This window comes from Triticum urartu, chromosome 4, assembly GCF_003073215.2.
Source record: "Triticum urartu cultivar G1812 chromosome 4, Tu2.1, whole genome shotgun sequence".
Classification (NCBI taxonomy): Eukaryota; Viridiplantae; Streptophyta; class Magnoliopsida; order Poales; family Poaceae; genus Triticum; species Triticum urartu.
Window position 1 is genome coordinate 352,302,688 of NC_053025.1, and position 19,767 is coordinate 352,322,454.

Here is a 19,767-nt window from a genome sequence, read left to right on the forward strand (position 1 = left end):
TTTTTAAACGGTATGTCGGAATTGAGCAAATGAGATGGCGTTAGAAAGCTTGTGAAAATCCGCATCTTCCACATATCTACTATTTTTTTCAAATTCTATATGATTTAAAAGTAATTTAAAAAATGGTGAAATTCTGGGCGAAATGTATTTTCGATGTTTTTTGCAAACAGTTTGTCGGTTTGACGCAAATGATACGGCGTTGGAAAGCTATGGAAAATGCGCAACTTTTGCGTATAGAAAGTTTTTTCTAATTCCTTATGGTTCAAATACAAATTCAAATACGGTTAAAGTTGGTTTTGAACGTGATTTTGTTAAAAAGTTTATTGAAATGGGGCAAATAATATATCATTGGAAAGCTACCAAAAATGTGAAACTTAGTGATGTTGAACATTTTCTCAAATTCGCAATCATTTAAGAGTAATTTTGAATACGGCAAGACGGATCCTGCTGTTTTCTCGTCTGAAAAACAGAGTACTTGTACTGATATATGTGTATGTTTGTACTGAGCTATTTTTTGTAGAGTAATTTTGAATTGTTCTGAAAAAAGAGTACTTGTACTGATGTTTGCATGGGTTTGTACTAAGCGTGTTTTCACTAACTAGACTTTGCTATGTTTTTGGGTAATATTTTCGCACGTAAGTTTTCAACGACTTACTGTATCATCGCCCCTGTACTTGCATGGTTTGTATCATCGGGCTGAACGATATTTTTTTAAAAAGAAAATGTTTTTTATTCTTTTTTGAACTAAACATTTTTTTACAACGATGTTCTGGACTTCTCTTATTTTGCGACTTGTACTTTTACCATTTGAATTACATGGGGTTTCTTTTTTGCTTGAACTTTTACAATTTGAATTTATGTCATTTCTTTTATTCTGAACGGACCACCATTTTTAACTTGTACTAATCAATATTTTTAATTAAACCATTTTTATTTATAGAAAGGACCATCATTTTTGTTTGTACGGATCAGTCGTAGAACTTGAACGTCAACGTCATAGAATTACACTTTGGACAGATCACCCTCTCCCATCTGGACTGACCACAAAAGTTGCATCAGGAAACTCACAAAAACAAGGACGATTACAATGAGATCAACAAAAATGTATGAACCATACCATTTTTAGCTCAATAAATACTATACACAAAACAAGCAGAACTTATTAAACAAGATGTTTTTGAACTTTCTCGCATTAACACTTTTTATAATACAAAACCGAATGGTTCACTTTTACCTCCTCTTTTTTAAGTATTACAAACTGTTGAACTAAAATAAAATGGTGGGCACAGTTCATTTTTGTACCACATTTGGTAATAGGGGCACAATCCATGTGAATTTTATAAAAGGTAAGTACCAGTAAAAATGGATTGGATTGCTGGAGTTTTTATAGAGTTTGTGGTACCATCACAATCAAAATTCATACTGACATAAGCTCTGGTCGTGCTCCAGCCAGAAAAAGATACATAAGTACACCGCGGCCGAAGTATTACAAACTAACAAACATAATCAGCCACCTCGCTAGAACAGAGCATCTCAGACGCCTCTACTCCTGTTGCCTTTCCTTGTGCAGGAGGTTGTTGACGGAGCACGTAGTGACACAGGGGGCCATGGTAGCGACACGTGCAGTGACGCAGGTCTCCGAACTGATGGTCACGACGAACTCGGCCACCCCGAAGCCACGCGGTTGGACTGAGCATGGCGCTGAAGTTGAGTAGAACATTTAGGAATTAGGATAATTAGGAAACAACAAACAGGTGAAGAAATCGTGAAGTGAAATGAGTTATAGAAGACAGTATGCATTACACCTTGCTGATTTCTCAACTGAAACTGTTTACTGCACAACTGCCATATTTGACTGAGCTACCCAGAAGTTGCTGGAATGGATAAAAGTCTTAATCAGAATCTCACCAACGTTTGACACTAGAATGAATTTCTGAAAACTTACCCAGTTTGGCTAGCTGCTGACTTGAGAAGAGCCATCCTTTTTGCATCGAAGAGCTGCTGTGATGTACTGAGCAATTGCTTTTTCTGACCTTACAAAATTATGTCCGATGAATCTCTCTAATATGGATGTGTGAACCTTCCAAAATTAAATATGGATGTGTAAACATGGCATCTTGTTTTTTTGAGAAAAACAACAGGAGCGCATCCGCATAGTTATTCATCTCCATATCAATAATACTTGGCCACCAAAAACCTGACAAATGTTTTTTCTTGAAAACACACAACACATTTTTGGAATGCATCAGCACAAGCTGACATTTTTCAGTTTTCAGAAGCAACCAAACTTGCTAAAATTAATACTCATGTACTTACTGGGACCACATACATATCTTGAGCGTCCGGCCACAAAACAAGAAGTTGTATTGTTGAGCAGGAGGTCCTCGACCCCGTGACTCCTCCAGCAGGCTCCACTGTTTGCTCAGCTCTCAAGCGAAAAAAAATTGTAGGGTGCTCAACGCTATATTATTCAACATGACAAAATTGAACGTTCAACATTAGATGGGGACTTGGACGGGGTGCAGTGCTCTACTCGGACGGCGCCCAATGCTCAACTTGGACGGAGGAGTGCTCCCCGAAGCTCCAGTGGTAGTTGGGGTACATCAATAGAAGATCGGGGAGGAAGGGGGTTAGGCGAGAAGATTGAGCGGTGGTAGGGCACGACCGGAAGTGTCGGCTGTGGCCCAACCCTTGCACGTCGGCCCTCCGGCGACGGGGATAAGCGCGGTGAGGGCGACCCTTTTCCAATAGAACTAAATCTAATAGGAAACTTGAACTTTTCCTAATGCATTGCAGCACCGATAGACTGCCCTGTGATTGGGTCCTCGACGAGCAAGACTAGAATCTCATCATCTTTGATACTGTAGAAGTAGCAACATATTTTGCCCGGCTTGTCGACTCCCAGCCCAATTTTCCAGAGAACCAAGATAGACAAGAGAGAAAAATTTCTATCTTACAGGTGAAAAATTAAACACATAAAAAAATCAGTTTTTTTTGGCTCTCAACCTTCTGCATATATATTTGAACTGATGTTTTTCTGTCATTGAACATTACCGCCTCTTGAGTATGAACTATGCAAACTTTATTTTGGCCGAACTGTTAGAAATTTTCTATGAAGTGAAAACTACCATACAATATGAAACTGAATTATTTTTTTAACACGCACACTGCACTGTTTTCAGCTTTTCTTTATGAACTGATGATAAAATACATACAGGGCTGCTACACCAGTAGAAAATTCACGAATACATGACTTCTTTTAGAGCAATCTAACAAGTGTTATAGCAAACCACGGAACAAGCACATGTTTTGAACTGCTCAAGAACACGCATCAAGTAAAAAAGTACAAACCACTTCTGATTCACTAAAACGTGAGCTAATTTTCAATAGAGATTCACTAAAATAACTTCTGATTTTTTTAAACATCTAGCTTCTCATTATTTTTCAATTTGAACTTGCTTGTTTTTTATTTTTAGCAACACAACATGAAGCAGTAAGTAAGAGACGGGACGGGGGTGAGTACCTGTCGGTGCCGGCGGAGAAGCGCGGTGGTCTTGCCAGCGAACATGGGGCCAACGATGACGTGAATCATGCCGAGTTGGATTGCCGAGCTGGACGTCCTCGACCCCCCACGATTCCTCCTGCAGGTTGCACTGTTTCGCCATGGAAGCACAGGCGAGGGAGTTGGAGTGGGGCACGCCCATGGCGGTGAGATTGAGCAGACGGGGGTTGCGGCGTTGAACTCTCTGTATGCGGCGACAGAGCGACAGCGGCGCATCTATCCAGTGCGGGGCAACAACCGTGGTGCCAAGAACTGCAGAGGGGTAAGGGAGGGCGGCGGTGGAGATAGAAGCAGGGGGTGCATAGGAGAGGCAGAGCGCCTCCGGCGACATGTGGTTTGCTGGGGCAGATCCTCCTGTGTATTCTTCACCTGTAGGAATGGAAGTTTAGATGGAAAGATGCTTAACAATGATGTAAGTACATGTGAAATATATGACCAAGTACCATGTATATTAACTGGAAAAGTTCGACAAGAAACTTCATCTTCAGCATACTGACTACACCACACTATAAATATTGCAGGGGAAAGATATATGCACTCAGCAGTTAATTGCCAAAGCACGCACTTCCAAAATGCTAACTAATAGAGATGGGTTTTCTTTGGTGAGCTTTATGCACCAAATAAACATTACTGCTGCAATGCACCCATAGTTACTTGATTCAACATCATGGCAAAGAACGATTGGAGTACGACAGACAGAGAGAGACGAGCCTAAGTTCAAACTACAAACAGAAGCTGCGAGCTCTATGTTTCAGCTTGTATATGATTTCATTTTAATGCCAAATTCCTCAGTCCAACATTAAAGTAACACATAAGACCGACCAGCACAGAAGTTCATAGTACCAATTCTGCTGATTTTTGTCGACTGAAGTGCAGATGTGCACGCATACCTCGAGTGGCTTCGGAGAGTAGTCTGGGACGAGCACTATGAGGTCTCGGCGAGGTGCCCATATTGCAGATGGACTTCCCGAGGATGCGCACGCCCAGGACGAACTCGTCTCCACCCCCGCCATGGCAGCCACTCCGCTTCCCCCGCTGATGGCTAGCAGGGCCACCCCGGTGTGGAGGGCGGCCCAGTGCCCTTACTTACAGATGGAGGGGTTGGCCGGCGGCGGTACGGCCGTGGGATCTCAGGGGAGAAGGCGGACGGATCTCGGGGAGGAAGGTGGACGGAGCGCGGGGAGGGAGGCGGACGGATTGCGGGGAGGAAGGAGGCCGGAGCGCAGGGAGGAAGGCGGCGGCCGGAGTGCGGGGAGGAAGACGGCCGGAGCGCGGGGAGGAAGATGGCCGGAGCGCGGGGAGGAAGATGGCCGGAGCGCGGGAAGAAACGCAGACGGAGCGCGGGGTAGGGAGGAGGCCGGCGCGCGAGGAGAAAGGCGACCGGAGCGCAGGAAGGAAGGCGTCCTGAGCGTGGGGGTGGAGGAGGTCGGCGCGCGAGGGAGAGCGGCTGCCGGCGCGAGGTAAGGGCGGCGCCGATGTAGGAGAGAGGGAGGCGGCGTTCGTGGGGAGTGACGGGCGTGGGCTCACGGGGGTGAGGGCGTGCATTTTTCTGTTTTCCTTTTGGGCCATTGGGGTTGCTGTTTCTTTCCTCCATACCGGTTCGGGAATATAGGACGCGAGGGTAACAGAATATTAATCTGTTATTAGTAACAGAATAGCCCTGTCCTATATATATATATATATATATATATATACAAATAGATTAAAAGTTACACCGCTGCAAGTCTCTATAGCCACGAAAAACCAATCTAGACTCTGTTTCGGCGCCCTGTCGGAGGGGATATCATCCGGAGGCCATCTTTATTATCCTGGCGGCCACCATGATGAGCAGGGAGTAGTTCACCCTCGGGGCTGAGGGTTTGTACCAGTAGCTATGTGTTTAATATCTCTCTCTTGTGTTCTTGATTTGGCACGATCTTAATGTACTGCGAGCTTTGTTAATATAGTTGGATCATATGGTGTTTCTTCCTCTATCTTGTTGTGATGAATTGAGTTTTCCCTTTGATATTTCGTTGTTATCGGATTGAATACTTTTATGGATTTAAGAGCACTTGATGTATGTCTTGCTATGAATACCCATGGTGACAATGGGGTATCATACTGATTCACTTGATATATGTTTTGGCACTCAACTCACGGATTCCCGAGGTGACATTGGGGTAATCTATGCATAGGGGTTGATGTACGTTTTTGTCCTCGTTTCTCCGGTAGAAATATTGGGGTACTCTTTGAGGTTCTTTGTATAGGATTGAGTATTATGAATCTGAAATTGTTTTATGCATATCGTATAATCAACTCATGGATACTCGTGATGACATTGGAGTATACATGTGACATTAGTGTTGGTTGATGTATATCATATGGTATTATTTTAGTATGAACTCTTAGATAGACCGATCAGAAAGGATAACTTTGAGCTGGTTTCGTAACCTACAAACAATTTTGTCTTATGTTCTCTGCTAGATAAGAACTTTGGAGTGATTCTTCATCGCACGTTGAGGGATGGTTATATGATCATCATTGTTGAGAGATTGCACTAGCGAAAGTACGGACCCTAGAGCTAGTTTCTAAGCATTGCAATACCGTTTGTGCTCACTTTTCTTACTTGCTACCTTGCTGATTTTTATTGTTACTATTACAAAAATCAATATCTAATATCATTACTACACTTGTATAACCATCTCTTCGCCGAACTAGTGCACCTATACAATTTACCATTGTATTGGGTGTGTTGGGGATACAAGAGATTTCTTGTATTTGATTGTAGGGTTGTTTGAGAGAGACCATCTTTTTCCTATGCCTCCCACGGATTAATAAATCTTAGGTCATCCACTTGAGGGAAATTTGCTACTGTCCTACAAAACTCTATACCTAGAGGCCCAACACAAGTCTACAAAAAAACTAGTTGTGTAGTAGACATCAGCAGGTATATACCAGAGTGATCCAGGAGTAGATCACTGGAAAGCGGTCAAAATATCCTTAAGTACCTAAAGAGGGCTAAGGGCATGTTTCTTGTTTATGGAGGTAACGAAGAGCTCATCGTAAAGGGTTACGTCGATGCTAGCTTTGACATAGATCTGGATGACTCAAAGTCTCAGACCAGATACGCATATATTCTAAATGGTGGAGCGATTAGTTGGTGCAGTTCCAAGCAAAGCGTCGTAGCGGGATCTGTTGGGGAACGTTGCATGGAAAACAAAAAAATTCTACGCACATGCAAGATCTATCCATGGAGATGCATATCTATGAGAGTGAAGAGTGTGTCTACGTACCATCGTCGACCGTTAAGCAGAAGCATTTATCAAGGCAGTTGATGTAGTCGAACACCTTCACGATCCAACCGATCAAGTACCTAATGTACGGCACCTCCGCGTTCAACACACGTTCAGCTCAATGACGTCCTCGCCTTCTTGATCCAGCAAGACGGGCAAAGTAGTAGATGAGTTTCGGCAGCACGACGGCGTGGTGATGGTGGTGGTGAACTTGTTCCTGTAGGGCTTCGCCGTGTAGTGCGGAAAAACTAGACGGAGGATGAAACTGTGGAGAGGGGCACTGCACACAGCTTAGGGATTGTCGTGGGTGTGTGGCTCCCCCTCCATCTCATATATATATATATATATAAACACACACACACACACATATATAGGTGGGGGAGGGGAGGCAGCCAGGGTGTGCCCCAAGGTGGCCGGTCAGCCCCCTTGGGCGCCTTCCCTACGCCCCCCTTCCTTGTTTGCAAACGGGGGGGGGGGGAGGAAAGGGGAGGAGAAGGAAGGTAGGGGGAGGCCGACTCCCACCCCTTCCTTTTCTCCCAAAGGCCTACGGCTGGAGGAGGGGCACGCCAGCCTCTTTTCGGCTGGTGTGCTCCCCTCGTTTGGCCCATATGGCCCATTAACCTCTCGGGGCTTCCCGGAACCCCTTCCGGTGATCGGATGATTAGCGTGTACATTCTGAAACCTTTCTGGTGACCAAATAGCATTGTCATATATATCAATATTTACCTCCAGACCATTCCAGAGCTCCTCATCTTGTCCATGATCTCATACGGGACTCCAAACAACATTCAGTCACAAAGTCACATAACTCATATAGTACTATATCATCAATGAACGTTAAGCGTGCGGACCCTACGGGTTCAAGAATGATGTAGACATGACCGAGACGCCTCTCCGGTCAATAACCAATAGCGGGACCTGGATGCCCATATTAGTTCGTACATATTCTACGAAGATCTTTATTGGTCGAACCTTATGACAACATACGTAATTCCCTTTGTCTGTCGGTATGCTACTTGCCCGAGATTCGATCGTCGGCATCTTCATACCTAGTTCAGTCTCGTTACCGACAAGTCTCTTTACTCGTTTTGTAATACATCATCTCATAACTAACTCCTTATTCACTGTGCTTGCAAGCTTCTTGTGATGTGTATTGCCGAGAGGGCCCAGAGATACCTCTCCGATACACGGAGTGAAAAATCATAATCTCGATCCATGCCAACTCAACAGACACCTTCAGAGATACCTGTAGAGCATCTTTATGACCACCTAGTTATGTTGTGATGTTTGACAGCACAGAAGGTATTCCTTCGGTATCCGGGAGTTGCAAGATCTCATGGTCGAAGGAATATGTATTGACATTAAGAAAGTACTAGCAATAAACTGAACGATCATTTGCTAAGCTACATATGGGTCTAGTCCATCACATCATTCTCCTAATGATGTGATCCCGTTATCAAGTGGCAACACATGTCCATGGTTAGAAAACCTTAACCATCTTTGATCAATGAGCTAGTCTAGTAGAGGCTCACTAGGGACACGGTATTTGTTTATGTATCCACACATGTATTTAAGTTTCCAATCAATACAATTCTAGCATGAATAATAAACCTTTCATCATGAATAAGGAAATATAATAATAACAAATTTATTATTGCCTCTAGGGCGTATTTCCATCAGTCTCACACTTGCACTAGAGTCAATAATATAGATTACATAGTAATGAATCTAACACCCATGGAGTCTTGTTGTTCATCATGTTTTGCCCGTGGAAGAGGTTTAGTCATCGGGACTGCTACATTCAGATCCGTATGTACTTTGCAAATTTCTATCTCTCCATCCTTGACCTTTTCACGAATGGAGTTGAAGCGTTTCTTGATGTGTTTGGTTCTCTTGTGAAACATGGATTCCATCACTAAGGAAATTTCTCCAGTGTTGTCACAAAAGATTTTCATTGGACCCGACGCACTATGTATTACACCCAGGTCAGATATGAGCTCCTTCATACAGACTCCTTCATGCGTTGCTTCCAAAGCAGCTATGTACTCCGCTTCACACATAGATCCCGCCATGACGCTCTGGTTGGAACTACACCAACTCATAGCTCCGCCAATCAATATAAATGCATATCCGGTTTATGACCTAGGGTCACCCGGATCAGTGTTAAAGCTAGCATCGACATAACCTTTTATGAGGAGCTCTTCCTCACTTCCATAAACGAGAAACATATCCTTGGTCCTTTTCAGGTACTTCAGGATGTTCTTGACCGCTGTCCAGTGGTCCTCTCTTGGATTACTTTGGTACCTCCCTACCAAACTTATGGAAAGGCACACATCAGGTCAGGAAAACACAACATGGCATACATAATAGAACCTATGGCTGAGGCATAGGGAATGACTTTCATTTTCTCTCTATCTTTGTGGCGCCCCCGATTTGACCGTACAATACTCATACACACAAATGTGTACAATCAAGATCAAGGAGTCATGAAAAGACATCACAACACAACTCTAGACACAAAGTAAAATAATACAAGCTTTATATTACAAGCCACGAGCCTCGAGGGCTCGAATACACAAGAGTCAGCGGAAGCAAAAATATCTGAGTACAGACATAAGTTAAACAAGTTGCCATAAGATGACTAGCAAAAACTAGATATAGATCGAAGAGGAACAAGCCTCCTGCCTTGGATCCTCCTAACTACTCCTGGTCATCCACGGACTGAACATAGAAGTAGGTACCCTCGGTGTAGTAGGAGTCATCGTCGATGGTGGCGTCTGGCTCCTGGGCTCCAGCATCTGGTTGTGAAATCCGAGAAGAGAAGGAAAGGGGGAAAAGAGGGAGCAAAGCAACCGTGAGTACTCATCCAAAGAACTTGCAAGCAAGGATCTATACTACATATGCAATGGTATCAATGAAATGGCTAGTATCTGTGGATTGAACTACAGAATTCCAGAATAATAGGGGGATAGCTAGTCCTAACGAAGACTACGCTTCTGGCAGCCTCCATCTTGAAGCATGTAGAAGAGAGTGGCTAGTAAGTTCACCAAGTAACAACATGTAGCATAATCCTACCCGGCGATCCTCCCCTCGTCGCCCTGTAGGAAAGCGATCACCGCGTTGTCTCTGGAACTTGTAAGAGGTGTGTTTTATTAAGTATCCAGTTATAGTTGTCATAAGGTCAGAATACAACTCTGGGTCGTCCTATTACCGAGTGACGCGGCTATTCGAATAGATAAACTTCCCTGCAGGGGTGCACCATATTACCCAACATGCTCGATCCCTCTGGCTGGACACACTTTCCTGGGTCATGCGCGGCCTTGGAAGATCAACACATTGCAGCCCTACCTAGGCACCCGAGAGAGGTCAGCACGCCGGTCTAAATCCTAAGCGCGCAGGGGTCTGGGCCCATCGCCCATTGCACACCTGCACATTGCGAACGCAGCCGGTGAGCAGACCTAGCAACCTCCATTACAAAGGAAGTTGCTTATGCGGTCCAACCCGACACGCGCCGCTCAGTCGCTGATGTCTAGGAGGCTTCGGTTGATACCACGTCGTCGAGTGCCCATAATTGTTCCCGTGTGGTGGTTAGTGCGTATAGGCCAGTGGCTAGACTCAGGTCAAATATCTAGATCTCGTTATGCATGTTATTTGGAGTATCCGTGGATGCCGACCAGGGATCAGGCCCACCTGTCTCCTAGGTGGTCACAACCTGCCCTGTCGCTCCACCACAAAGTAACAGTCGGGGGCCTTCAAGAACCCAGGCCCATCACTACCTGGATGGAACCACCTGCCCCTTCAGCCCCCATCTCCGAACAGTAACATAGGTAATGTAAATGTATATAGTATATGTACCTGTGATCACCTCCTGAAGTGATCACGACCTAGTAGTATAGCATGGGGACGGACAAGACTGTAAGGCCACTGATGATAAAACTCTAACATCCTATACTAAGCATTTAGGATTGCACGTAAAGGTAACTATAGAAGTAACAAGGATAGGCTATGCAGCAGAATAGGTTCATCCGAAAGCAGTAACAGCTACACTACTCTAATGCAAGCAGTAGAGGGAAAGAGTAAGCGATATTGGGATGAACAAAGGGGGCCTTGCCTGATTGCTCTGGCAAGGAGGGGTCGTCGTTGATGTACTCGATCACAGGGGTACCGACAGCGGTCTTGGGGTCTACTGGAAAGAAGTAACGGAGGGGGAACACAATAAATAACAGAAGAATCAAAGCATCACAAAGCATAACATGGCAATATGCAGAGCTCGGGGTGACCTAACACAGTCCTACGTGGTATTGGCGAAGGGGGAAAACATCCGGGAAAGTATCCCTAGTGTTCGGCATTTTCACACAAACGGACTGAAGGGGACGGTTGCTTGTTGGCTATGCTAGGGATGTGTGGCAGACGAACGGACCACGTATTCGGATTCATCTCATCGTTCTGAGCAACTTTCATGTATGAAGTATTTTCATCCGAGTTGCGGATTATCTTATATTAATTTTTAAAGTTTTAATTCAGTTTTGGAATTATGAGATCAATTTAATTAGAAAAAGCAATTATGATGTCAGCATGATGTCAACATGATATCATCAGTCAACATTGACCATTGATTGGGTTAACTGACGCGTGGGCCCCGATTGTCAATGGCAGAGATTAACTAAACTGAGTTAATTAGTTTAATTAGTTCATTTGGTTAACTAAACAGAGTTAATTAGGTTTAATTAATTTTTAATTTTTGTCTTCTTTTACTTTTTTTAAACGCTCTGGGGGCGTTAGGCCCCACTGTCATTGGCTCGGGGGGTCCTTATCGGGCGCACGGGTAACAGGTGTGGGCACAGGACGGGTGAACCAGGGGGCTGAAGGAAATATGCCCTAGAGGCAATAATAAAGTTGTTATTTATATTTCCTTATATCATGATAAATGTTTATTATTCATGCTAGAATTGTATTAATCGGAAACTTAGTACATGTGTGAATAGATAGACAAAACAGAGTGTCCCTAGTATGCCTCTACTTGACTAGCTCATTAATCAAAGATGGTTAAGTTTCCTGACCATAGACATGTGTTTTCATTTGATGAACGGGATCACATCATTAGAGAATGATGTGATGCTTAGGATAAATGATCGTTTAGTTTTATTGCTATTGCTTTCATCATGACTTATACATGTTCCTCTAACTATGAGATTATGTAACTCCCGAATACCGGACGAACACCTTGTGTGCTATCAAATGTCACAACGTAACTGGGTGATTATAAAGATGCTCTACAGGTGTCTCCGATGGTGTTTGTTGAGTTGGCATAGATCGTGATTAGGATTTGTCACTCCGATTGTCGAAGAGGTATCTCTAGGCCCTCTCGGTAATGCACATCACTATAAGCCTTGCAAGCAATGTGACTAATGAGTTAGTTACGGGATGATGCATTACGGAACGAGTAAAGAGACTTGCTGGTAACGAGATTGAACTAGGTATGATGATACTGACGATCGAATCTCGGGCAAGTAACATACCGATGACAAAGGGAATAACATATGTTGTTATGCGGTTTGACTGATAAAGATCTTCGTAGAATATGTAGGAGCCAATATGGGCATCCAGGTTCCGCTATTGGTTATTGACCGGAGATGTGTCTTGGTCATGTCTACATAGTTCTCGAACCCGTAGGGTCCGCACGCTTAACGTTCGGTGACGATCGGTATTATGAGTTTATGTGTTTTGATGTACCGAAGGTAGTTTAGAGTCCCGGATATGTTCACGGACATGACGAGGAGTCTCGGAATGGTCGAGACATAAATATCGATATATTGGAAGCCTATGTTTGGACATCGGAATGGTTCCAGATGAGTTCGGACATTTACCGGAGTGCCGGGAGGTTACCGGAACCCCCCGGGGAGTATATGGGCCTTATTGGGCCTTTGTGGAATAGAGGAGAGGAAGGGAAAGGTGGAGGGCACGCCCCCTAGCCCAATCCGAATTGGGTGCGGGGGGGAGGGGGCTTCCTTCCCTCTCTCTCCCCCTTCCTTCTCTCCTACTCCTACTAGGGAAAGGGGGGAATCCTACTCCCGGTGGGATTAGGACTCCCCCTAGGGCGCGCCATAGAGAGGACCGGCCCTCCCCTCATCCACTCCTTTATATACGGGGGAGGGGGCACCCCATAGACACACAAGTTGATCTCTTAGCCGTGTGCGGTGCCCCCCTCCATAGATTTCCACCTCGGTCATATCGTTGTAGTGCTTAGGCGAAGCCCTGCGTCGGTAACTTCATCATCACCGTCATCACGCTGTCGTGCTGACGAAGCACTCCCGCGACACTCAGAAAGATCCAGAGTTCGTGGGACGTCACCGAGATAAACGTGTGCAGATCACGGAGGTGTCGTACTTTCGGTGCTAGGATCGGTCGGATCGTGAAGACGTACGACTACATCAACCACGTTGTCATAACGCTTCCTCTTATGGTCTACGAGGGTACGTGGACAACACTCTCCCCTCTCATTGCTATGCATCGCCTAGATAGATCTTGCGTGTGCGTAGGAATTTTTTTGAAATACTGCGTTCCCCAACAGTGGCATCCGAGCCAGGTCTATGCGTAGATGTTATATGCACGAGTAGAACACAAAGGAGTTGTGGGCGTGGGTACATACATATTGCTTGCCGTCACTAGTTGTTTCTTGATTCGATGGTATTGTTGGATGAAGCGGCCCGGAATGACATTACATGACCGCGTTCATGAGACTGGTTCTACCGACGTGCTTTTCACACAGGTGGTTGGCAGGTGTCAGTTTCTCCAACTTTAGTTGAATCAGATTCAATGAACAGGGTTCTTTCTAAAGATCAAAAACCAATCACTATACCGTGTTGTGGTTTTTGATGCGTAGGTAAGAACGGTTCTTACTAAGCCCGTAGCAGCCACGTAAAACTTGCAACAACAAAGTAGAGGACGTATAACTTGTTTTTGCAGGGCATGTTGTGATGTGATATGGTCAAGACGTGATTATATATATTGTTGTATGAGATGATCATGTTTTGTTAAAGTTATCGGCAACTGGCAGGAGCCTTATGGTTGTCTCTTTATTGCATAAGATGCAAGCGCCATACAATTGCTTAACTTTATCGCTATGCGATAGCAATAGTTGCAAAAGCAATAGTTGGCAAGACAACCATGTGACAACATGTTGATACAGATTGAGATGATGGAGATCATGGTGTCATGCCGGTGACGATGGAGATCATGACGGTACTTTGAAGATGGAGATCAAAGACACAAGATGATAATGGCCATATCATGTCACATATTTTGATTGCATATGAGGTTTATCTTTTATGCATCTTATTTTGCTTAGTACGGCGGTAGAATTATAAGATGATCCCTCGCTAAATTTCAAGGTATAAGTGTTCTCCCTGAGTATGCACCGTTGCGACAGTTCGTCGTGCCGAGACACCACGTGATGATCGGCTGTGATAAGCTCTACGTTCACATACAATGGGTGCAAGACAGTTTTGCACACGTGGAATACTTGGGTTAAGCTTGACGAGCCTAGCATATGCAGTTATGGCCTCGGAACACTGAGACCGAAAGGTCAAGCGTGAATCATATAGAAGATATGATCAACATAGTGATGTTCACCATTGAAAACTACTCCATCTCACGTGATGATCGGACATGGTTTAGTTGATATGGATCACATTATCACTTTGATGATTAGAGGGATGTCTATCCAAGTGGGAGTTCTTAAGTAATATGATTAATTGAACTTTAATTTATCATGAACTTAGTCCTGGTAGTTTTTGCATATCTATGTTGTAGATCAATAGCTCCCCTATTTTATTTTTTATATGTTCCTAGAGAAAAATAAGTTGAAAGATGATAGTAGCAATGATCCGGATTGGGTCTGTGATCTAAGGATTATCCTCATTGTTGCACAGAAGAATTATGTCCTTGATGCATCGCTAGGTGACAGACCTTTTGCAGGAGCAGATGCAGACGTTATGAACGTTTGACAAGCTCCGTATGATGACTACTTGATAGTTTAGTGCGCCATACTTTACGGCTTAGAACTGGGACTTCAAAAATGTTTTGAATGCCACCGAGCATATGAGATGTTCCAAGAGCTGAAATTGGTATTTCAGACTCATGCCCGTGTTAAGAGGTATGAGACCTCTGACAAGTAATTTGCCTACAAGATGGAGGAGAATAGCTCAGCTAGTGAGCATGTGCTCAGAATGTCTGAGTACTACAATCACTTGAATCAAGTGGGGGTTAATCTTCCAGATAAGATAGTGATTGACAGAGTTCTCTAGTCACTATCACCAAGTGATAACCACAAGTATAGGGGATCGCAATAGTTTTTGAGGGTAGAGTATTCAACCCAAATTTATTGATTCGACACAAGGGGAGCCAAACAATATTCTCAAGTATTAGCAGCTGAGTTGTTAATTCAACCACACCTAGAAACTTAATATATGTAGCAAAGTATTTAGTAGCAAAGTAATATGATAGTAGTGGTAACAGTAGCAAAAGTAATATTTTTTGGTTTTATAGTGATTGTAACACTAGCAACGGAAAAGTAAATGAGCGAAGATCAATATATGAAAAGCTCATAGGCAATGGATCAGTGACGGATAATTATGTCAGATGCAATTCCTCATGCAACAGTTATAACATAGGGTGACACAAAAGTAGCTCCAGTTCATCAATGTAATGTAGGCATGTATTCCGAATATAGTCATATGTGCTTATGGAAAAGAACTTGCATGACATCTTTTGTCCTACCCTCCCGTGGCAGCGGGGTCCTATTGGAAACTAAGGGATATTAAGCCCTCCTTTTAATAGAGTATCAGACCAAAGCATTAACACATAGTGAATATATGAACTCCTCAAACTACGGTCATCACTGGTAAGTATCCCGATTATTGTCACTTCGGTGTTAACGGATCATAACACATAATAAGGTGACTATAGACTTGCAAGATAGGATCAAGAACTCACATATATTCATGAAAACATAATAGGTTCAGATATGAAATCATGGCACTCGGGCCCTAGTGACAAGAATTAAGCATAGCAAAGTCATAGCAACATCAATCTCAGAACATAGTGGATACTAGGATCAAGCCCTAACAAAACTAACTCGATTACATGATAAATCTCATCCAACCCATCACCGTCCAGCAAGCCTACGATGGAATTACTCACGCACGGCGGTGAGCATCATGAAATTGGTGATGGAGGAAGGTTGATGATCACGATGGCGACGGATTCCCCTCTCCAGAGCCCCGAATGGACTCCAGATCAGCCCTCCTGAGAGAGATTAGGGCTTGGCGGTGGCTCCGTATCGTAAAATGTGATGAATCCTTCTCTCTGATTTTTCTCCTTGCACATGAATATATAGAGTTGGAGTTGAGGTCGGAGGAGCACCAGGGGCCCACGAGGCAGGGGGCGCGCCCCCACCCTCGTGGACAGGATGTGGGCCCCCTGGCCTTGATTCTTTCACCAGTATTTTTTATATATTCCAAAAATATTCTTCGTTGATTTTCAGGTCATTCCAAGAACTTTTATTTCTGCACAAAAATAACACCGTGGCAATTCTACTGAAAACAACGTTAGTCCGGGTTAGTTCCATTCAAATCATGCAAGTTAGAGTCCAAAACAAGGGCAAAAGTGTTTGGAAAAGTAGATACGTTGGAGACGTATCACCTAGTTACTAGAACTTCGTGATGTACTATAATACACAAGGGATAACGGAAACGATTCCCGAGCTCTTCACGATGTTGAAATCGGCGAAGGTAGAAATCAAGAAAAACATCAAGTGTTGATGGTTGACAAGACCACTAGTTTCAAGTAAAAGGGCAAGGGAAAGAAAGGGGACTTCAAGAAGAATGGCAAGCAAGTTGCCACTCCCATGAAGAAGCCCAAAACTAGACCCAAGCCTGAAACTGAGTGCTTCTACTGCATAGGAAATGGTCACTAGAAGCGGAACTGCCCAAATACTTGGCGGATAAGAAGGATGGCAAAGTGAAAGGTATATTCGATATACATGTTATTGATGTGTACTTTACTAGTGTTCATAGTAACCCCAGGGTATTTGATACCGGTTCAGTTGCTAAGATTAGTAACTCGAAATAGGAGTTATAAAATGAACAAAGACTAGCTGAGGACAAGGTGATGATGTGTGTTCGAAGTGATTCCAAGGTTGATAAGATCACCATCGCACACTCCCTTTACCTTCGGGGTTAGTGTTGAACCTAAAATAAATGTTATTTGGTGTTTGCTTGGAGCATAATATGATTGGATCATATTTATTGCAATACGGTTATTCATTTAAGTCAAAGAATAATTGTTATTCTGTTTACATGAATAATACCTTCTGAGGTCATACACCCAAGGTGAATGGTTTACTGAATCTCGATCGTAGTGATACACATATTCATAATATTGATGCCAAAATATGCAAAGTTGATAATGATAGTGCAACATATTTGTGGCACTGTCATTTAGATCACATTTAAGTCAAAGAATAATTGTTATTCTGTTTACATGAATAATACCTTCTGAGGTCATACACCCAAGGTGAATGGTTTACTGAATCTCGATCGTAGTGATACACATATTCATAATATTGATGCCAAAATATGCAAAGTTGATAATGATAGTGCAACATATTTGTGGCACTGTCATTTAGATCATATTTAAGTCAAAGAATAACTATTATTCTGTTTACATGAATAATACCTTCTGAGGTCATACACCCAAGGTGAATGGTTTACTGAATCTCGATCGTAGTGATACACATATTCATAATATTGATGCCAAAATATGCAAAGTTGATAATGATAGTGCAACATATTTGTGGCACTATCATTTAGATCATATTGGTGTAAAGTGCATGAAGAAACTCCATGATGATGGACTTTTGGAATCACTTGATTATGAATCACTTGATGCTTGCGAACCATCCCTTGTGGGCAAGATGATTGAGACTTCGTTCTTTGAAACAATGGAGCGAGCAACTGACTTATTGGAAATAATACATACTGATGTATGCAATCCAATGAGTGTTGAGGCTCGCGGCGGTTATCGTTATTTTCGGACCTTCACAAATTATTTGAGCAGATATGGGTATATCTACTTAATGAAACACAAGTCTAAAAGTTCAAAGAATTTCAGAGTGAAGTAGAGAATCATTGTAACAATAAAATAAAGTTTCTACGATCTAATCGCGGAGGCGAATATTTGAGTTACGAGTTTGGTCTTCAATTAAAACAATGTGGAATAGTTTCATAAACTCATGCCACCTAGAACACCATAGCATAATGGTGTGTCCGGACATCGTAACCATACTTTATTAGATATGGTGCGATTTATGATGTCTCTTATCGATTTACCACTATAGTTTTGGGGTTATGCATTAGGGACAACTGCATTAACGTTGAATGGGGCACCATCTAAATCCGTTGAGATGACACCATATGAACTGTGGTTTAGCAAGAAACCTACGCTGTCATTTCTTAAACTTTGGGACTATGATGCTTATGTGAAAAAGCTTTAACCTCATAAGCTCGAACCCAAATCGGAGAAATGCGTCTTCATAGGATACCCAAAGGAAATTGTTGGGTACACCTTCTATCACAGATCTGAAGGCAAGATATTCATTGCTAAGAATTGATCCTTTCTAAAGAAGGTGTTTCTCTCGAAAGAAGTGAGTGGGAGGAAAGTAGAACTTGATGAGGTAATTGTACCTTCTCCCGAATTAGAAAGTAGTTCATCACAGAAATCAGTTCCAGTGATGCCTACACCAATTAGTGAGGAAGTCAATGATGATGATCATGAAACTTCAGATCAAGTTACTACCGAACCTCGTAGGTCAACCAGAGTATGTTCCGCACCAGAGTAGTATGGCAATCCTGTTCTGGAAGTCATGTTACTAGACCATGACAAACCTACGAACTATGAGGAAGCGATGATGAGCCCAGATTCCGACAGATGGCTTGAGGCCATGAAATCTGAGATGGGATCCATGTATGAGAACAAAGTATGGACTTTGGTGGACTTGCCCAATGATCGGCAAGCCATAGAGAATAAATGGATCTTGAAGAGGAAGACAGACGCTGATAGTAGTGTTACTATATACAAAGCTCGAATGGTCGAAAATAGTTTTTGACAAGTTCAAGGTGTTGACTATGATGAGATTTTCTCATTCGTGGCAATGCTTAAGTTTGTCCGAATCATGTTAACAAATTGCCACATTTTATGAAATCTGGCAAATGGATATCAAAACTACATTCCTTAGTGGATTTCTTAAAGAAGAGTTGTATATGATGCAACCAGAAGGTTTTGTCAATCCTAAAGGTGCTAACAAAATGTGCAAGCTCCAGCGATCCATCTATGGACTGGTGCAAGCATCTCGGAGTTGGAATATACGCTTTGATGAGTTGATCAAAGCATATAGTTTTATACAGACTTGCGGTGAAGCCTGTATTTACAAGGAAGTGAGTGGGAGCACTACAGCCTTTCTGATAAGTATATGTGAATGACATATTGTTGATCAGAAATGATGTAGAATTTTCTGGAAAGCATAAGGGAGAATTTTAAAATAGTTTTTCAAAGAAAAAATTACCTGTAAAGCTACTTACTTTCGGTGCTAGGATCGGTCAGATCGTGAAGACGTACAACTACATCACCCGTGTTGTCATAACGCTTCCGCTTATGGTCTACGAGGGTATGTGGACACCACTCTCCCCTCTCATTGTTATGCATCACCTAGATAGATCTTGCGTGTGCGTAGGAATTTTTTCGAAATACTGAGTTCCCCAATAGAGGAGCTGGCGCGGCGTCGTCGGGCGAAGGGGGCACACCGGCGCGGAGGGGCGATCGCGGCTGGGAGTGGCATGGGGAGCGGCAGTTGATGGCGCGCACGGGACAAGGGTG

The 19,767-nt window shown here is 43.2% G+C and overlaps 1 long non-coding RNA gene across 1 annotated transcript; it reads right to left on the reverse strand.

Annotated features, from left to right (window-relative positions):
- Positions 1–1,331: 1,331 nt before the first annotated feature.
- Positions 1,332–5,129, reverse strand: LOC125551658. The gene is made up of 5 exons (XR_007302988.1): positions 4,453–5,129; positions 2,317–3,931; positions 1,946–2,213; positions 1,806–1,874; positions 1,332–1,701 (listed from the first exon to the last, which is right to left on the reverse strand). It is a non-coding gene; the product is annotated as an uncharacterized LOC125551658 (long non-coding RNA).
- Positions 5,130–19,767: the final 14,638 nt, after the last annotated feature.